At 41.5% G+C, this 20,400-nt stretch overlaps 1 long non-coding RNA gene and 1 pseudogene across 2 annotated transcripts in view; one reads left to right on the top strand and one right to left on the bottom strand.

The window, feature by feature from the left end:
• Positions 1–20,400, top strand: part of LOC144251894 (uncharacterized) — a 42,337-nt gene that overhangs the window by 17,518 nt on the left and 4,419 nt on the right. Inside the window, exon 5 of one of the 2 annotated variants that reach the window (XR_013342813.1) lies at positions 17,233–17,302. This is a non-coding gene — a long non-coding RNA (uncharacterized LOC144251894). Of the gene's footprint in view, positions 1–10,501; positions 10,759–17,232; positions 17,303–20,400 lie in introns of those variants that run through there. The other variant, XR_013342814.1, reaches the window with a different exon arrangement.
• On the bottom strand, positions 8,269–9,192 carry LOC113175446 (F-box/WD repeat-containing protein 7 pseudogene; annotated as a pseudogene).

The following is a 20,400-nucleotide window of genomic DNA, read 5'->3' as shown; positions in this document are numbered from 1 at the left end:
GTCCTTTATATTTTTTATTTTGTTTATTTTTTGGTGGTGCTGGGGATTGAACTAAGGGCCTTGTTCATGTTCAAACACTCTACCAACTGAGCTACATATTCTGCCACGTATATGTATTTTTTATTTTTATTTTGTGACAGGGTCTTCCTAAGTTGCCATGAGAGTTGAGAGTCATGATAAGTTGCCAAAGCCTGCCTTGAACTTAGGATCCTAATGTTTCATTTTCCTGAGTCACTGGAATACAGGCCTGTATCACTGCTTCTAGCTTAATTAGTACATTTTAGCAAATGCTAATATTAATTCAGAACTTATATTGATATGTGGTTATTATATACAATTTCTTTTATAAAACTGTGCTATATAAATGTTAGTGTGTAAGTTTTGGATTTCTAATTGGGTCAAATGGCAAATCTATATTTTTGTGAATGCATGTGTTTTAGTCATCTATTTTGCCACTCTGACTAAAAGACCCAACCAGCACAATTGTAGAGGAGGAAAGGTTTATTAGAGGGCTCAGGGTTTCAGAGGTCTCAATCCATAGACAGCAGGCTCCATTCCTCAGGACTCAAGGTGAGGCAGAAGACCTTGGCCTAAGAATGTAGCAGATGGATGAAGTTCGCATGGTGATCAGAGAGAGGGAGACTCTACTTACTCTCCAGATACAAAATGTGTACCTCATAGCCACGCTTCCAATCCCCATCTTCTCCAGCTATGCCCTGCCAATTCAGTTACCACTCAGTTAATCCCTATCAGTTGTTTGTGGAAAAAATTCAGTATGAGTCTTCTAGTAGGTTACAGAAAGGGAAAGTAGAGCAGGTATCCTGTGACCTGCCTTTAGGCAGACTTTTCTGTTCTGGAGCTTTTGAAATTGCCTTCAGGGATTGGGGTTTACACTTATTGGTCTAGAAGCATTTCTTTTGGACAGGATGGTTTTCTCTTGTGTATCAGTCCCTTTTCATTGTTTCTTTCTTTTTTTTAAGTCTCCTTGTGTCTCTAACTGTTTTGTTTCTTTTATTAACCCCATGAAGTTCTGGTGTTTCCTAAGTGGATCTCTGCATGGGTGCTGGCCTCCCTCTGGTACTATGTCCCAGTTAATTTTTTTTAAAGAATGAAAAAGTAGGATTTATTCAAGTATGAAGAACAGAAATGTAACTCCTATAGCCACAACAAGGGACCCCAATAGTGGTTGCCCTCTTGTTGATTTTTTTAAAAAGATATTTATTTTTTAGTTGTACTTGGACACAATACCTTTATTTATTTTTATGTGGTGCTGAGGATCGAACCCAGGGTCTCGCACGTTCAAGGCAAGCACTCTACTGTTGAGCCACAGCCCCTCTTGTTGATTTTCGAGGAGCCTGGATCCTCTTCCAGTACAGTGATGAGATCATTATTCTCGAGGCTCCAGATTGATAGCCTAAGGCCTTCTGTATGCTGTTAAGCAAACGTAGTCAGTAAAGATCCATGCACTTTATCCGGGCATTTTACCTTCCTGAATCAATTGCATGATGTCTTTTGGGGTTTTAGGAGATTGAGGACATAGTCTTCTCTCACTTTTACATTTTTCAGTAAGCATACTTGTGCTAGTCACAAACGGTATGATCTCTTGTACGTCACTAGGTCAGGGGATAAATTACAACAGCAGCAAGACAAGTGATAAAAGTTTACATTTATAACTCTTTTCACTGAGTGCATAGCCTACTTCCTGAGTTTAAAACATCACACTGACTGTGTGTCAATCACCACATATGAGAGCTTCCAAAGAGGGTTCTCCTATTCAACAGGGCAGGGTGGGATGAATGGGAATCAAGAAATGCTACAGTTTGTCCTGACAGTTCTCCATGTTACCCTGTCAATTGGTCAAGTGCACTCATCTAGCTGGCCCCAAAATGTTGGGAAATAAATCCAAACTCACTTTATTCTGAAAAGCCTTTTTAAGGTTAACCTAGTCAATTTGAAAAGGGTGCCCCTAAGAGTATAATGTTCAGATCAAGGCAAGTAACTCAGCTCAGACCATAAGTTGGGGGAGACTCAGTATTCAAGTTCTGCATTCAGGGTAGGAATCCACAGCAACAAACAGCATTTGTAGCCACAGTGCAGGCATGCAGCAGCAGCAGCAGCAGCAGCCTGGAGCGTACCACAGCCTCCTGGGGCACGCCCGCACTATCAGTGAGCCATGAGGAGTCTAACAGCCTATCATCCTGGTCAATGGCCAACCACCCTGTTTCCTACAATTGTTCTAAAATATAGGTTTTGTTACCTTTTGGTAATGGGGATTCCAAGCAATCAGGAGATAGATTGCCACTGTGAAGACATTGTTTATACTCACAGGTCTAAGGAAGAGAGGGTGAGCCACCCCATGGCGGAACTTTGGCAAAGCACCAGTATCATTCACAACAAGGCAAGTGGGGAGAGGGGTCATGTAGGCAGGAGCTTTTAGAGTTTGTAATATCGACAGGCTCTAGGGTATGGGGGAGGGCGGGAGGTGTGGGGCTAGTGAATAGTGGCTCAGAGTGTGAGAGGCCACTGAAGTGGCTGGGATTGTGGGCTCTGGAGTGCTTGCTGTACAATATGATAGCCATTGTCATAGTACAATCATTGATGTCTGTTTAATCTGGCATACCCTAAGAGGGGTAAATCCTCCAAGGTCAGCACAGCTAGAGCTGTGCATGAGAATATAGAAATAATAAAAGGATATGGCTCACACTACTGGCCCTGAGATGCTCTGACCATATAAAATATATGACATCATTAATAGTAGCAAGTTAAAGGAATGATTGTGGTGGAGGATGAATGTGTGGCAGGAGGTCATGGCGGAAAGCTAGTTCTTAGAGTATGGGAAGATAAAAGGAGTGAATGGTCCATTTCCTAGGGGTCAAAGATAGGTGACAGTCCCCAGGTGACTTCTGGGGAAAACCATCCTCCTGCATTTTTGAAGTTATATTAATAGTGGTACATTCTCCCACATTTCTTTTTAGGCATGGAAGTGTACTTATGTGTATGTTGGCAGAATAACGGTTATACCTAGGTCATGGGCTAAGCAAAGATAACATCGCAGAATCTCTAATATCAAAGTAGGAAAATAAAATAATGTCATGTATCCAATTTTGTCTTAAGAGAGGTAGTCTAAGACCTTGTTGGGGGCCAGTGTTCACATCCAGGATAAAGTTATATCTGCTGCATTGTGCAAAGTCATCTTCAGTAGTGAGCTCTTGGGCAGGTAATGTCATTATGGCTATTGGACTATCCAAGTGGATACCAACTCAAGCTAAGAGGGATCATATTTTGTTTATGTGTCTGGTTTTATGATGCTATAATGAGTTTAATCTGCTTGTATAACTTGAAGGCAATGTGGTTCCTAGTATCTTGACTTTCCAAGTATCTTTTAATTCAAGGAGCTTTTTGGTACATCATGCACAATTGTGACTTAAGCATGCATAGCAGAGCTCCACTGAGACAATTAAATTTCCAAGAAGATATTACCAAACATACACATTTACAATTCTCTTAGGTTTTTCCCAGATGGTGATGAAAGGAGTTTATTTGCAAACAGGTTTTAAATCCCTTAGTCTGATTTGGGTATATTTTTTTTAGTAGCATGTTAGGTCATATGCAAATCACAATATTAAGACTCAAGTTTGTAGATCCAGCATTAAGCCAAAATTTGGCAAACGGCTGTGGGCCTTTGTTCAGTTTTCAGTTTGGTAGGTAACATAAGTTGTTGAGGTATAGAGCTGAAGGGCCTCTCTTAGCTAAACTAGATTGGCATAAAGAGCCTCAGCATTTGCCATATCTGGTTGAAAAGATGAGTTGCTTTGAAGCCTGTGGGCTTCTAACTTGCAAAGCAAGGAAAGTATTAAAACCATCCAATAATAATGAGGGCCACAATCAACAGAATTGTTGAGGTTTACCTAGGAATTTCTTTTCGCAGGGGGCCGGGGGGGGGGAGATATTGCAAGGCTGCCAGCGCCTTGCTGGGGGTTATTTCTCCTGCCCAGGAGGGGGATAAGCCAACTGAAAAAATACAGTCTGAAATAATTAGTAAAGAAGTAAGACAAAGTCAGAATTATAGTTTTAGGAAGCATGGAGCGCCTGATAGGTCAAGCCCACACAGGAGCTAAACAATTAAAAAATGGCTCTGGTGGTTTATTTAAGGGGGTCATCAAAGGCAGGGATAAGGTATCAGGGGTGGAGTCTTGCTTCATGATGTCTTACAGTTAACAGGTTGATTGGCATCTTGGCAGATCACACCCATCTCTGAGAAGCTGTGTGGCTACAGCAGGTCACCCCATCTCTGGAGCTCTGTGGGACCTGGCAGAGCTGAATAGGACTCACGCCTATCTGGGCAATCTTACCAGCAGGATTGCCACTGTAAGTTCCCAAATCCCGCATTTTCCTATTCAATGGATTTCCATGCCAATTTGGTCCACCCATAGTCCATGGATAGCTCTCAACAAGGGAGTGTAAGTACATCCCATTTCAGATGAACAGCTGCCTGACCCATGAGATAATCTGTGGCTAATGGGTCCTACGAGATTTTGCAAACTCAATATGACCTCCAGCCTTCATGGGATCAGGGTAAGATAGAGTATACAAAAAAAAAAATGTAAACCTTATTAAGTGTCTCATATATAATGAATCCATATATAGAGAGCAGGAGTTGTGGAGAAGGAAGAGAGCATGACATATCCCGCTTTAAATACAAGGAACGAGTCATGGGAAAGTTTTTAACATTGGTGGAGATTTGATACACCCAAGAAAACTGAATTAAGAGAGCTTCGTTCGGGGCTGGGGATGTGGCTCAAGCGGTAGCGTGCTCGCCTGGCATGCGTGCGGCCCGGGTTCGATCCTCAGCACCACATACAAACAAAGATGTTGTGTCTGCCGAAAACTGAAAAATAAATATTGAAAAAAATTCTCTCTCTTTCTCTCTCTCTGTTTAAAAAAAAAAATTTATTAAAAATAAAAAAGAGAGAGCTTAGTTCCTGCAGGAAGATGGAGACCCACTGAAGTTGCCATTTGTCTGACTTGAATCTGACAAGAAGTTATTTGAGACCGTTAATTCAGCCAGCTTTCTAGGACCTAACAAGGGGCATGAAGACGTTATTGGATGTCTTTCTAAATTGTGTATTCTGAGAAGTGGAAACTGGTCTCTTAGTAATGTCTGTAAATCCTGAGGGGGTAGGGAATGTCCTTTTAACTCCTTGTTTTGTGACCTTAGAACACGTGGATGGTCAGGTGAATTTGCTTTAGTTTTGGGTATATGTGAGGCAGGACTATTAACTATTTTAACCAAGGGATCATGGGATTCAGTTTCTTTTTTTTTTTTTTTAAAGAGAGAGTGAGAGAGGAGAGAGAGAGAGAGAATTTTTAATATTTATTTTTTAGTTATCGGCGGACACAACATCTTTGTTGGTATGTGGTGCTGAGGATCGAACCCGGGCCGCACGCATGCCAGGCGAGCACGCTACCGCTTGAGCCACATCCCCAGCCCCATGGGATTCAGTTTCATCAAACCAATTTATAAGTGCCAAAGACTTATTTTAACATTATTATTCATTGTGTGAAACTATTTATGTCCAATATAGAAAATTGTACAACAGTGAGCATTATGACAATGGGAAATTTAGGAAAGGCAGGTGTTAAAGGCAGGCATAACCATTTTTCTCTACATTGTAGAACATTAGAGCTAGCAGATTGTTTATATTTCATGGAATATCCATATATAACTTTTGAGCCCCAGGATGATTAATCTCATAAACTCCTGTCAGTTGGTGCAGTAATCTGTGTTGTGGAGGCACAAAAGCCAATCAGCATTTATCTTACATAAATATTTAGTATAGAAATTAGTATAGTTTGATGTTGTTATTGTTTTTGTACTAGGGATTGAATCCAAGGGCAGTTTATCACTGACTATATCCCCAGGTCTTTTTTTTTTTTTTTTTTTTTTTGAGACAGGGTCTCCATAAGTTGCTTAGGGTCTTGCTTAGTTGCTAAGGAATCCTCCTTCCTCGGCCTCAAGTCACTGGGATTACAGAAGTGTGCCACTATACCTGGCTTAGTAAATAAATTTGAATTTCTAATTAGATAAAAATATGGAAATTTGTTTTACTTAATTTTTTCATTCTTACATGAACTCAGTTTATCATGCATTTATATTGAAAATTATATGTGTTTATTATAACTTTTTCCTTTTCATTTTGTCTTTTATGTAGTCTCGTCTTTGTAGGTTAATAAGTAATCTCCAGACTAACATTATGCTTACTAGACCTGGAAGTGGTGTGTGCCAAGTTCAAAGTTCTTCTTTTTTATTTCTTTTCATTGATCTGTAGCTTCTTTAAGCAACATCCTTTTTCCTTTTTGAAAATGTACTTTAGGTTCCCACCCACCTAAAGCACTGATTATTAGTTTCTCTTTTGGGTTTAGAAGAGGATCAGGGGAGGCAGATGGGACCCAGTGTCTTTAGGAATCTTCCTTTCCCTGGGATCCCCCACCACACACACATAGCAGGATATTTAGTCCCTATGCCCCCCTAACACACTTTTTAAAGTCACATCATTCAAATAGTTGTATTTCTAGGTGGCAAAACAAATATTTTTATCTGTTCTCTTTGGTGTTTCCCTGATATTCCTAGGATTTCAGTGGTTCCAGCTGTGGGTGGTCCTCTCCCATTGGTCCCATTTATTAGAAGCTTCCCAAGTAACCACAAATGTGTTTGGATCAGTCTACAGTAGTGCAAGGATGGCTGGATCGTTTGGCAAGGCCACACAAGCCCACCTAAGCACAGACCATAGGTTAGGGGCACTGGACAGGCATTTGATATTTCTTTAGTTTGTTAACATCCTTAGGGATCTTGGGAGGAGTGACAATAACATATTCCCACTTTTTAATTTGAGTCGCTAAGAGTTTGGGGATTTAGCTCAGTGGCAGAGTGCTCAGCAAGCATGCACAAGGTCCTCTAAGTTAGAAGGCATTGGAGCCTAGTAGAGGCCTTTACATTATGGTCTCAACCTCCCACATTCCTGGGATTGAAGGAGTGCATCCCAGCTAATGTTTTTTTAACCTGAGATTGAACCCAGGGGCACTTAGCCAATGAGCCACATCCCCTGCCTTTTTGTGTTTTTATTTTGAGAGAGGGTTCTCCCTAAATTGCTGAACCTGGCCTTGAACTTGCCATCCTCCTGCATCAGCCTCCCCAGTCACTGACATTATGTCCTGTCACTCTAGAGAGATAGATGGCCACATGTCCTCAGTAATAGGGAGCCCTTCTTGTCAACTTGAAAATTTTGTTGTCTAGTTTATTTCTGCCAAGATAGCCACTCTCTGGGAGAGCCCTGGGCAGGAAGAGAATTCGATTGTGGTATTTCAATCAGGCAAGACTGTGAGGAGGTAAAACATACATAGACACACACACACACACACACACACACACAAAATAGTTTTTATTACTTTGAAATCCTAAAATGAAATTACAGCACTCTTTGCAGGGCCATCAGGATGGGTGCAGTCTTCTAGGACATGCACACTCAACCATCCTGTGGGGAGCAGTAGACACAGAGAAAGACCCAAAGGTCAAAGATTTTATTGAAGTCCAGGGTATAAGTTAGGGAGGTTTCCAGTGTGGAGCTGTAATTGGTAGATTTAGGGTAAGCAGGCATGAGCTTTCTGGAGTTCACTGTGACTGACAAGTGGTCACTTTGGCACTTCTGCACAATCCTTTTGGGATGTGGGCATGTGCCTCAAACCGATTGTTTTGAGTTGTTTGATAGGGAGTTGGTAATTAGGAGGTGGTTGTATAAAGCAGGTATCTGGAATGCACTCATTGAGTAATTGGGGATGGTAGAATTAGAAATGTTGTGTCTAAGCCCTGGTTTTCTTTTTTGGGGGGTGGGCTGGGGTGCTGGTGTTTGAATCCAAGGGCTTTAACCACTGACATATATCACCACCCATTTTTATTGTTTGTTTTGAGACATGGTCTCACTAAATCACCAGGGCTGGCCTCTAAATTTCAATCCTCTTGCCTCAGCCTCTGGAGTCACTGGGATTACAAATGTGCACCAATACCTCTGTTATGACATAGGTGTTGTATGTCTTTCTCTCTCTCTTTTTAAAAATATTTAGGCATATTGTTTGTAGGTCTCCTTTTTTTTTTTGAAAAAAGATTATAGGTGCATTATAATTCTTTTTTTATGGACAAATAATCCCTTATTTTTGGCAGTAGTTAAATGAAGTATCTCAACTACTGTGTGTACATATGTCACCTGAAACCTTTCAGCCATACAGGATGCCTGTAGGAGGTTGGAGAGATGTAATTAATTGCTTCCTTTGGCCATTGATCACTCTCAGGTTCCCCAAAATTGTTGGTGTTGCTGAACATCAAATAAGTCCTGTGGTACTTGTATACTCTGAAACTTTGCATGGTTTCTTTCCCAAAGAAAAGTAGCAATCCTCAGAACCATCTTCCTAGTTTCTTTCCATTTTTGTTGTCTTTGTATAGAATGGGAAGGAGAGTTGGCCCTGGAATTTGTGACACTATTACTATGTACGTGTTCATATTCTCTGCTACATTCAGTAGGTGGAAATCATCACTCTCCTGGTCCATTTCCTCTTCCTCTTCACATCCTCCTCATCTTGTTTGCCACCATGTTCTGCATTTTTCACATGTTCTGGGTTTCCTATTAATTCCTCATCTAATGAAATAAATTCATTATTATTTTCTTCCACCTGTTCTTGCTGGGAATCATTTTTGTTTCCAGGTCTAGGTTCAGTTCCAACAATTTCACCATTCCTTGTAGTGTGCTCCACCTCTTGTCTCCGTTGCTGCTGCTGGTGGTATTCTTTTTCTACCACAGGATTCATCTGTTCCTCATCCACCTGCCTTGTCGAAGGTTTTTCTGAGAATCTGCAGTTGGTTATTTTTTGCTGCCCACACAGGGAAATTCTTGATTCAATTCTAAAAGTCAGCTTGCTATTTCTTGGATCTTGGCTGGACAGTAAGAAGATATAAAAATTTTCACATTCAAGTATTTAGATAGCCTTTTGTTTTAGTTAGCTTTTTTTTTTACTGCTACTGGAACACCCAACCAGAACAACTATAGATGAGAAATGGTTTATTTAAGGGCTCACAATTTCAGAGGTCTCAATCCATAGACAGCAGGCTCCATTCCTCGGGGCTCAAGGTAAGGCAGGATATCATGGTGGAAGATCACTGCAGAGGGAAACAGCTCGTATGATGATCAGGAAGAAGAGAGAAAAAACTCCACTCTCCATATACAAAATATATACCCCATAGCTACACCCCACCTGCCTCCAGCCACCACCTAGTTAATCCTATCAGGTATTACTTCATTGATTAGGTTAAGGCTATACTTTAATCATTTCTCCTCCAAGCCTGCACCACATTAAAAAATAAATAAAATAAAGATATTGTATCCATCTACAACTAAAACAAATATATTTAAAAAATATTCTTTTAGTTGTTGATGAAACTTTATTTATTTATTTGTATGTGGTGCTGAAAACCTAACCCAGTGTCTTACGCATGCTAGGTAAGCGTGGTACCACTGAGCCATAACCCTGGCCCAAAAATAATATTTTAAAAAATGTTTCTAGAGTAGTGAGTACTCTGACTATGGGAAATTTAGACAAAACAAATGTTAAAGGTACGTGTAAGCCATCTTTCATTGTATTATATTTAGTTACCACTTTAAGATTAGAGGCTACATAATGTTTGCAGTTTATGAGATGTCCAGATGTAACCATTTTCACCCCACTATAACTAATCACATGAATTTTTGTCAATTTTTATGGTTTAGAAATACTGTTCACTTGAATCTGTGTTTTAGAGGAACAAAGCCAGTCATCATCTTGCTTACCTTTTCCTTACACAAATCTTTTGTGTATAAATTAGTATAAATTTTGAATTTTCATAAGTGATATCAAACTACATAAATTTTACTTTAATTATATATTCATGGTACATGAACCCAATTTATAATACACAATTTTCCCCTCCCACTGGGGATTCAGCCCAAGGGTGTTTTACCACTGAGCCACATCACCAGTCCTTTCTATTGGGGCGGGGGGCAGTAACCAGGGATTGAACTCAGGGGCACTCCACCGACCCCTGAACCACATCCTCAGCCCTATTTTGTATTTTATTTGGAGACAAAGTTGCACTGAGTTGCTTAGAGCCTCACTGAATTGCTGTGGGTGGCTTTGAACTCACAATCCTCCTGCCTCAGCCTCCTGAGCCACTGGAATTACAGGCGTGGGCCACCACACCTGGCTCCTTTGCTGATTTTCATTGTTGTTTTTCATTTCCTCCTCGTGGAATATTTTGCTGAGGATGTTCTGTAGTTCAGATTTTCTGTTTGTAAATTCTTTTGATTTTTCTTTATCATGGAAGGTTTTAGTTTTTTTTTTTTTTTTTTTTTTTTAAAGAGAGAGTGAGAGAGGAGAGAGAGAGAGAGAATTTAATTTTTTTTTAATATTTATTTTTCAGTTTTCGGCGGACACAACATCTTTGTTGGTATGTGGTGCTGAGGATCGAACCTGGGCCGCATGCACGCCAGGCAAGCGCGCTACCACTTGAGCCACATCCCCAGCCTGAAGGTTTTAGTTTTGTCATCAAATCTGAAACTTAATTTTGGTGTATATAAGATTCTTGGTTGACATCCATTTTCTATCAGAGCTTGGTATATGTTGATCCAGAACCTCTTAGCTTTGAGGGTCCAGTTGAGACATCTGCTGAGATTCAAATTGTTTTCCCCTATGTGTAATCTGATACTTTTCTCTGTGGCCTTTAAAATTTTATTCTGTATGCTAGGCATTTTCATTATAACACGCCTTGGTGTGGATCTGTTGTAATTTTGTATATTTGGTGTCCCGTGAGCCTCTTGTATTTGATTTTTCCATTTTATTCTTCAGGTTTTGGAAATTTTCTTATATTATTTCATGGAAATGATTGTGCATTCCTTTGGTTTGTATCTCTGTGCCTTTCTCTATACTGATAAATCTTAAATTTGGTCTTTTCATGTTATCCCATAATTCTTGGAAGTTCTGTTCATGTTTCTTACCATCCTCACTGTGTGATCAGCTTTATTTTCAGGATTATATACTGTCTTCATTGTCTGAGGGGTTTTTTTTGGGGGGGAAGTGTGTGCTGGGGATCGAACCCAAGACCTTGTGCATGCTAGGCAGGCACTCTATCAACTGAGCTATATCCCCAGCCCTTCTTTGCCCGAGGTTCTGACTTCCAAGTGATCTAGTAAATTTTTAATCTGCTTTATTGTTTCCTTTGTTTCAAGGATTTCCAATCTCTTTTTTGAAGGAATCTTTTGAGGAAGAGACAGAGAGAAATTTTTTTTTTTTGAGAGAGAGAGAGGAGAGAGAGAGAGAATTTTTAATATTTATTTTTTAGTTCTCGGCAGACACAACATCTTTGTTGGTATGTGGTGCTGAGGATCGAACCTGGGCCGCATGCATGCCAGGCGAGCGCGCTACCGCTTGAGCCACATCCCCAGCCCGAGAAAATTTTTTTAATATGTATTTTTTTAGTTTTCAGTGGATACAACATCTTTATTTTATTTTTATGTGGTGCTGGGGATCGAACCCAGAGCCCCGCGCATGCCAGGTGAGCGTATTACCCCTTGAGCCACATCCCCAGCCCAGCATTTGCTCTCTCTCTCTTTTTTTTTTTTGTCCCTATTTTTTTTTCTTTTTTTATTGGTTAAGCATTTGCTCTCTTATCTTGATTGGAGTGATCTTTTGCTGCCTACATTTGCTCTCTTATGTCATCCTTTACTATGCATTCTAAACTCCTTTTCTGACATTTCTTCTACTGTGCTGTCAATGCATTCTATTATTGTAGCATCTTGGTTTGTTTGTGGTGCTTTCTTCCCTTGTTTTTTCATGTTATTTGTGTGTCTTCCCCTCTAGCAGTGCGGATCTGAGGTATTATAGTTTCTACTATATAGGCTTGTAGTGTCCCTGCAGGTTTCAAAATCTTGCCTTTAAGGGGGAGATCAATATTAATAGCACCCAATGCAAACCATATGCGACCTTTAACCAAATAGCTCCTATTAAGATTTTTACAGTTTTGTCGCAATAAACAGGAACGATGTATTGGATTATTATCTACAATATAAACAGCAGGTTTGTGAAAGGGTTACAGTTTCTAATGGTGGACAAAGACAGAACCGGGGTTGCAGTTTGAGATGTTTATAAGGTAGGAGGTGAGAATATAGAGGTATTAGATGAAGGAAAACATGAAAGAAGAATCAAAAGAAAGTTGGCTGTTAGCAGGAGAAAAGAGAGAAAGAGGCTCCTGGGAAACAGGTAAGGGAGATGAAAATATATAGAGAGAGTAAATAAATAAATAAATAAATGATTTTTTTTTCTTTTTTTGGGGGGTGCTGGGGATCAAACCCAGGGCTTTGTGCAAAATAGATAGATTTTAAAAAGTAAAAGTAAAATAAGAAAATAGGAATTGAAAAGAAAAATAATTAAAGAGAAAAATAAAATAATGTAAACATAAAAGAATGTACAACAAAATTGTAATCTACAATTCAGACATCCCATTTCTCAGTATCCTGATGCATGAAAAGTACTGGGTTTCACAAATGTGAGAGTGGGAAAATAAAGAAAGAAAAAAAATCTGGAAGGAAAATTGAACAATTGTTTTTCTTGGAGTTCTATATCTTCTCTTCTTCCCTTTTTATATGATAGGTGGGGTTGTCTTTTATTTGCTGGTATCTCCAGCCTCAGGTTGGTGATGGTTACTAGGGTGGATGGGTTAGTCTTGGAGGTGGAACTCCTGGAGGTGGGGTATAGCAATTGCCAGTCCTTGTTAGAGGACTGCACCCCAGGAATCTCTTTTGGGATCAATGCCTGTGATGTGGGAATCTGGTCTTAGCTCCTTATATCGTCTGTGGACCCCACAATTCCTGGCCTGTAATTTAGTCTCTAAACTGTATTTCTCCTGCCCTGCTCTTTCAGTTTCCCATAGACAGCCAGCCCTATTCTTTAGGGCTCCAAGTTAGACAGGAACAACATGGTAGAAGAGTGTGGCAGAAGTGGCTTCCATGGTGATGAGGAAGTGTTGTAGGGACAAACAAGGCAAGGCATTGAAGATAGCAGGAAACAGTTTTATTTGGCTGCAGCTAGGTTCAGAGGGTACAGCTTTTGCTGTAATCAATCAATCCCCTGACCCCGAGTTCAGGGGGTTTTAGAATTTCATACCTAGCATGTAAGGGGAGGGGCTCAGAAGTTCACAGTCTGCAGAAGTTCACATAAAAGTAGCTGTTTCTTTCACTGTTCTGGGCATGTTAACTCTTCAAGGACAACACCTGAGAAGGGGAGAGCTTCTTCTCCCCTTTCTTTCCTCCCCCTGCCAGCTGTTACCATGGAGCCCATTTGTAACTTATCTTAAAAATGTAGACATCTCTGTGAAGCCCAGCTCAAGGCCAGAGACCTTATTGGCACATTTCTACAAAGTATTGTACTGGATATATTTGTGAAAAACTACTAAAGGGTGTTCAGCACCTGGAGTGCTGGTATCTTCTCTGCCAGTGGCCAAGTAAAACAGGGCGACACAAAAATAGGAAGTTTATCTATACTGAACTCTTTTGCTGGCAGTCCTAAAATCAGTCTGGGTGAAGATTTCTGGAGAGGCCCAGTTAAGACTTTTCAGTGGAGAAAGGGGTTGCCACTTCAGAAGCAGAGCGAGAGTCTCCACTCTTGAGGTACAGAGTATATACCCCATAGCCACACCCCAATTCCCACTTCCTTCATCACACCCTACCACTTCAGTTACCAGTCAGTTAATCCCTATCAAGGGATTAAATCACCATAGGCCATGGTAGCATAGGCCTATAAGACTCTAATAACCCAATGATTTCTCTTCTAAATGTTCTTACATTGTCTCACATGTGAGCTTTTTTTTTCCTTTTCTTTTTTGAAATATTTAATTTTTAGTTTTAGGTGGACACAGTATCTTTATTTATTTTTTTTTTTTTCACAGGAGGTGTCTTTATTCAGCAGGGCCCCTGCACAGGGAGCGGCGCCTACACTGTGCTCCTGAGGCTGAGGCACCCCGCGGTGCTGGTTCTAACTTTTGTTAACTGAAATCAACTTGAAGAAAAATCAGGGGGTCTACAAACCACCCATATTATTTTAAATGATGAGGTAGATTTTTTTTTCCCCCTATGCAGGCAAATGAAGATAACAAAAAATCCAGACTTTCAAATGCTCTTTAAAAAAAAAAAAGTTCAGGTTATAGTCACTTTCACAAAAAAGACATTTATAAACTATGAGGTGGAAAGGTCATCCTCAGATGACCTTTATTTTTATGTGGTATTGAGGATTGAACCCAGCACCCCGCACATGCCAGGTGAGCACGCTACCACTTGATCCACATCCCCAGCCCAACATGTGAGCTTTTGTGGGATACTGCACATCCAAACCAGAACATAGAATAAAATACCAAAACTTAAAATGCACACCTACACAAAATAACCATTGGACTTTTTTTTTTTTTTTTTTTGGCCAGGGGTATCAGGGATTAAACTCAGGGGCAGCAGACCACTGAGCCACATGCCCAGCCCTATTTTGTATTTTATTAGAGACAGGGTCTCATTGAGTTGCTTTGCACCTCACTTTTTTTTGCTGAGGCTGGCTTTGAATTCCCTCTGCCTCAGCCTCCTGAGCCATTGGGAGTACAATTGTGTGTCTCTACTCCTGGCTAACCATTGAAGTTTCAAAATTACTTAAAAGTTAAAATGAGCTTCCTTTTTTTTAATCCCCTCCTTCTCCTCCAACACCAGGGATTGAACTCAAAGGTACTTAATCACATCTACAATCCTGCCCTCTTCCTTCCTTCCTTCCTTCCTTCCTTCCTTCCTTCCTTCCTTCCTTCCTTCCTTCCTCCCTCCCTCCCTCCCTCCCTCCCTCCCTCCCTATAGGATCTCCCTAAGTTGCTTAGGATCTCACTAAGTTTCTGAGGCTGGACTTGAACTTGCACTCTTCCTTCCTTAGACTTAGGCATCACTGGGATTATAGGCCCATGCTACCATGCCCAGCTTTATTGCATTTTATTGAGATATATGTCACATAATGTCACCATTTCAAATTGTACACTTCCCTGGTTCCCAGCACACCCACTGTGCCATGCAACTATCACCACTATCCAGTTGCAGAATATTTCCATCACCCAAGATAACACCATGTACCTACTAGAAATTACTCCCAATTATTCCCTAATGCATTGCCTGGCAACCACTAATCTACCTTCTCTCTATATATTTGCCCATTCTAGACATTTTTTATACACAGAATCAGTGTGTGGCCTTTTGTGTCTAATTTTTGTCATTTAGCATAATGTTACCAGGATTCATTTATGGGGTAGCATGTAACAGTACTTTATTTTTTTAAACAGTTTGTTAACTTGATTACTTTGGTGTGGGAGTACTGGGGATTTAACCCAGGGGAGCTTTATCATTGAACTACAGCCCAAACCAAACCCTTTTGAGATAGGAAGGCTGTAAACAACTTACTGAGACCCTAAGTTGTTGAGACTGGCCTCAAACTTGTGATCCTCCTATCTCAACTTCCAAAATCATGGAGATTATAGGGGTACACCAGTAATGTTAGGCATTTGATTTGTAGGCCTCCATTTATATATATATATATATATATAAAGAAAAGTGAGGAAACAGGAGACGGGCGAGCCAGAAATGAAAGACAGAGCCAGACAGAGATACACATGAGAGTTTATTTGTCAGAGCTGACAAATAAAGGCCATCTCTCTATAAGAAAGAAAGGCCACACAGGCTTGGGGTTAGAGACTTTTATTGGGGAGGCCCAGGAGTTAGAGCCCAGTGGCTCCTAATGTGGGCAGTGAAGGGTGGGCTTGGTATGAGGGAGTGAGTGGTGAGCCCTTCTCAGAAAGGCCCTTGGGTAGGAAAGCGAAATTTTTCTTAAAATGGCAGCTGTCACTTAGGATGGCCATCCAGATGCTAAGCAAGGACCTTACAATTAGTGCTCTACAATTGTACATAGTAGTGTGATTCATTGTTATATATTTGTACATGCACACAATGTAAAAATATAATTTAGTCAATTTATTTCATTCTATTTTATTGGCCAAATAATCACTTATTTTTTGCAGAAGTTAATGCAGCATTTAAGTCATGCTTGTACAAGTCACATAAAATATTCTGAGCTGAGCATGGTGGCTTATGGCTGTAATCCTAGTGGCTCTGGTGGCTGAGGCAAGATTGCAAGTTCAAAGCGAGCCTCAGAAGCTTAGTGAGACTCTAAGCAACTTGGCGAAACCCTGTCTCAAAAACTAAAAAGGGGGGTCTGGGGATATGGCTCAGTGGTTAAACGGCCCTTGGTACCAAAAATAAAATATTTTCAGCCATTACTGGAGATTTGTAGATGGTTAGACTGATGTAATACAATGTCTTTGTTGCCCTGGGCCATTGCTTGTTCTCAGGTCCCCAAAAGTTGATGGTTTTACTGAATTTGGCATAAGCCCAGTGGTACTTGTGTATTTTGGGATGGTGCATGGTTTCTTTCCCAAAGAAAAGGAACAAACCTCAGAACCATGGTCTAAGTTTCTTCCCATTTTTGTTGTCTTTGTATAGAATGGGGAGGAGAGTTGAAGGATGAGCAGGTCCCCCCTACTCCTGGAATTTGTGACACTGTTACTATGTGTGTGTGCATCAACTGTGCTGTCATCAGACTGATGAAAATCATCATTTTCCCAATCTATTTCCTCTTCCTCATCTTCTTCATCAGCATGTTGGGCTTCATCTTCTTGTTATTGGTTTCCTGAAGAGTTGTAGTCGACAGAAATGAATTCATTATTGCTTTCTTCCACTTGTGCTTGCAGAGAATCATTTTCGTCTCTGGTTGTTTCAACAACTTCACCACTTCTTTGTAGTGTCCTCCTCGTGTATTAGTTGTTGCTGCTGCTACCACTGGTGTTCCTTCTTCACCACAGGATCCATCCATTCCTCATCTACCTGGTGCTTAACGAATCTTGGATTAATTTTCAAACCCTGGTCTCTTCTGAGCTCCCAGGGAAGAGGAAGCAGAGATGGTCCAGCTCACTTCCTCTTTTCTTCTTCTTGGGTTCTTCAGGCTGTGATTTGTGCCCCTACAGAGTCACTTGTCCAGAAACTGTAATGATTTTTTTTAATGCGAATTTTTTAATATTTATTTTTTTAGTTTTCAGTGGACACAACATCTTTGTTTGTATGTGGTTCTGAGGATCGAACCCGGGCCGCACGCATGCCAGGTGAGCGCGCTACCACGTGAGCCACATCCCCAGCCCATGATTTTGTTTTTATAGTTTCCTCTTGGCAGTGCCTATGCCTTAATCCCTTCCCAGGTCCCTGGGTAGTAGTCTTCTGCCCAACCCCTTGGTCCCCACTGAGTAAGGGACTGGAGCCAAGGCTCTAAGAATCAGGATGCTGGCCACTGGCAAAGGAAGAAGGCCCCAGCAGAGGGGTGAGGGGAGAGGGAAGCTAAGGAAAACATGCTGGATGTGGTCTTGCTCCCAGCCACCTTTCACAATGGGGCGCCAGCCTCTTGGGTCTAGTGGGGGATGGTTCTGATCTTATGTCTTTGGCTCATGCAATTCAGGATAAGCTGCTACAACCCTGGGAGAATGACCAAGGCTGGGGAGAGACAGAGGAACCAGCCAGCTCAGCTTGGCTGCACCCATTGCGGCATATGTCCCTGTTGCTGGGGCCCCCTTTCTATACCCTAGAGGTCTTTTGCCAACCCCTGGGACTAGGCAGCAATCCCAGTCCCTACTCATCCTCATTTCACTGATGAGCCACCTCCCTGTTCCTCAACTGCTGGCTGCCACTCTGGCTCCAGCTCACATTCAAGTGGAAAAGGAGAGCTTCATAGAGGAGGGCGGCCACAGATTCTGCTTGTCCAAGTTGGTGCTGAGGCAGCTCTCCTAGGCTCCCTTGCTCTCAGTCTGTTCATGGTGGTGGCCTTAGTGCCACAGTTCAGCTCACTCTGGGTGGAGCTCCCGCCTGGGGTGGGGTGTGTGTTGGGGGATGGAGGAGAAGCACCTACCAATGATGTAATCACCTGGTGACCACTCTTGTCCCACCTTTTGTCTTCTTTCTACAAGCACATTTTAAATAAGGGATATGTTCATCTAAGATTAAGAAGTACTAAAAGACATCAGATTTATGGGAACCCAGCCAAGTTTCTGAGACTGGCATTAAAATCCTGCTTCAGCTTCCTGAATCACGGGGATTACATTAACTGTCTGTCTGTAATTATCATATGCGATAAAACACAGACTCGGGGCTATGTATGTACCTAGTGGTATGCCACTTTCATGGCATGACCTTGACAGTGGTTTCAATCTATAATACCAGAATAAAGTTATTTTAAATACAATATTAAGGGGCTGGGGATGTGGCTCAAGCGGTAGCGCGCTCGCCTGGCATGCGTGCGGCCCGGGTTTGATTCTCAGCACCACATACAAACAAAGATGTTGTGTCCGTCAATAACTAAAAAATAAATATTAAAAAATTCTCTCTCTCTCTTTCTCTCTCTCCCTCTCTCACTCTTTCTTTAAAAAAAATAAATACAATATTAATTTTACCATTATGCAAGTATGGTAAACCTACACAAATGAGTGATGATTGTCTTTCCTTCCCCCATTATTTTTTTTTTGGGGGGGGAGAACCAGGGATTGAACTCTGGGGCAATGTAAGGGTCCAGCAAAAAGTTGAAGGAAGAGACCACCAAGAGACTGACTCATGCAATTGCAGAAGGGGATTTATTGAGGATCCAATTCAGCGCGCTGAGGCTCTAGGCTCACTCAAGAAGCGAGAGCAGCCCAGAGCCCAGAGCAGAGGCTAAGCAGTGCTTAAGTACATGAGGCGCGGGAAAATTGAACAACAACTCTCATACATGATTAGCACATTCATTGGCGGGAACAGGTGGGGGGGGGAGGGATTGGTCACTCCTAAGGGGGGGGGTACACATTCAAACTGATTGGTTCGGGCCCTGTATGCTTACGTGACAAACTGCACAGGGCCCTAGGCTAAATGGCCAATAGGGCGTTGTCTTAACTATCTCAGGAATTTCAGGTTCTGGGTGTAGCAGAGGAACTTAACAATACCTGGTCTTTCACTTTTTAATTCAGTCTTTGCAGCTTAGAAACTTTACAATGCCCAGTCTTTTACATTTTAATTCAGGCTTTGCAGCTTAGAAACTTTACCCTTTCAGCACTCAACCACTGAGCCACATCCCTAGCCCTATCTTGTATGTTATTAGAGACAGGGTCTCACTGAGTTGCTTACCAGCTCACTATATTGCTGACGCTGGCTTTGAACTCTCCATCCTCTTGCCTCTGTTTCAGAAGCCACTGGGATTACAGGCCTGAGCCACAGCGCCCAGCCCAATTCTTTTTTTTTTAATATTTAGTTTTTAGTTGTAGTTGGAGGCAATATCTTTATTTCACTTATTTATTTTTTATGTGGTGCTGAGGATTGAACCCAGGGTCTCGCACATGCGATCACCCTACTGCTGAGCCACAACCCCAGCCCCACAGCCCCATTCCTTTAAAGAAGAAAAAATATATTCTTCTCTTTGTCTTTGGCTGTTTGTCTAGCACATTCCTGGGATTCCAAGTAGCTCCATTTTTGAGTGGTGGCCTCCATTTGTGGATCTCATTGGCCCCACATTTTGTAGCTATTAATCTTTTGAGGGCTTAACAAGTGACTTCATCTTGGGGGAAAATAGCCTAGCAAGGATGCCAGGATCTATTGGCAAAGCCCCAAGATCCAAAGAACACAGAAAAGAGCCCAGCAGCAATGGAAAGCCCTTTTACCTTTCTATAGTTGGCCTGTAGGGGGATGGGTGAGGGGGTATAGAAGAAGAGAAGCAGCAACACAGAGATGTGAGATCCCAGGGCCCCTGTTGCCAGCAGAGTTCCCCCAGTGAATAGAGTAAGTACCCTTCTTGTCAAGTCTGGACTCAGATACTGCCTCACCTATTCAGTGAGTGGTCAGAATGCATGTCTCCCTCTTGACATCTGCTAGGCCTTACACTGCCCAACAATTTACCTGACACTCCCTTGGCAGAAGCTATCCCCTCTCCCTCTTAGTAACACTCCTTTAGAACCTGGTGGAAACCTTTAGAATCCATTCAATTTAACCTAGATACTAGTTCCCATTCAGAGGTGTTATAGCAACTGTGGTTACCTTTCTTATCATACTAAGGCTGGCAATTGCAGGGAGAACTTCGACTGTATAGGACTCGCTCAAATTAGTGTGTCAGGGGTATTTGGTTAACTCTTAATGAAGACAGCAGGCATCAGTGCACAGCAGCATCTATATATCAACAAGCCCTGGATCCATT

The sequence above is a fragment of the Urocitellus parryii genome, unplaced genomic scaffold (assembly GCF_045843805.1).
Source record: "Urocitellus parryii isolate mUroPar1 unplaced genomic scaffold, mUroPar1.hap1 Scaffold_2471, whole genome shotgun sequence".
NCBI classification, from domain to species: Eukaryota; Metazoa; Chordata; class Mammalia; order Rodentia; family Sciuridae; genus Urocitellus; species Urocitellus parryii.
This window is presented reverse-complemented; position numbering and strand designations above follow the sequence as displayed.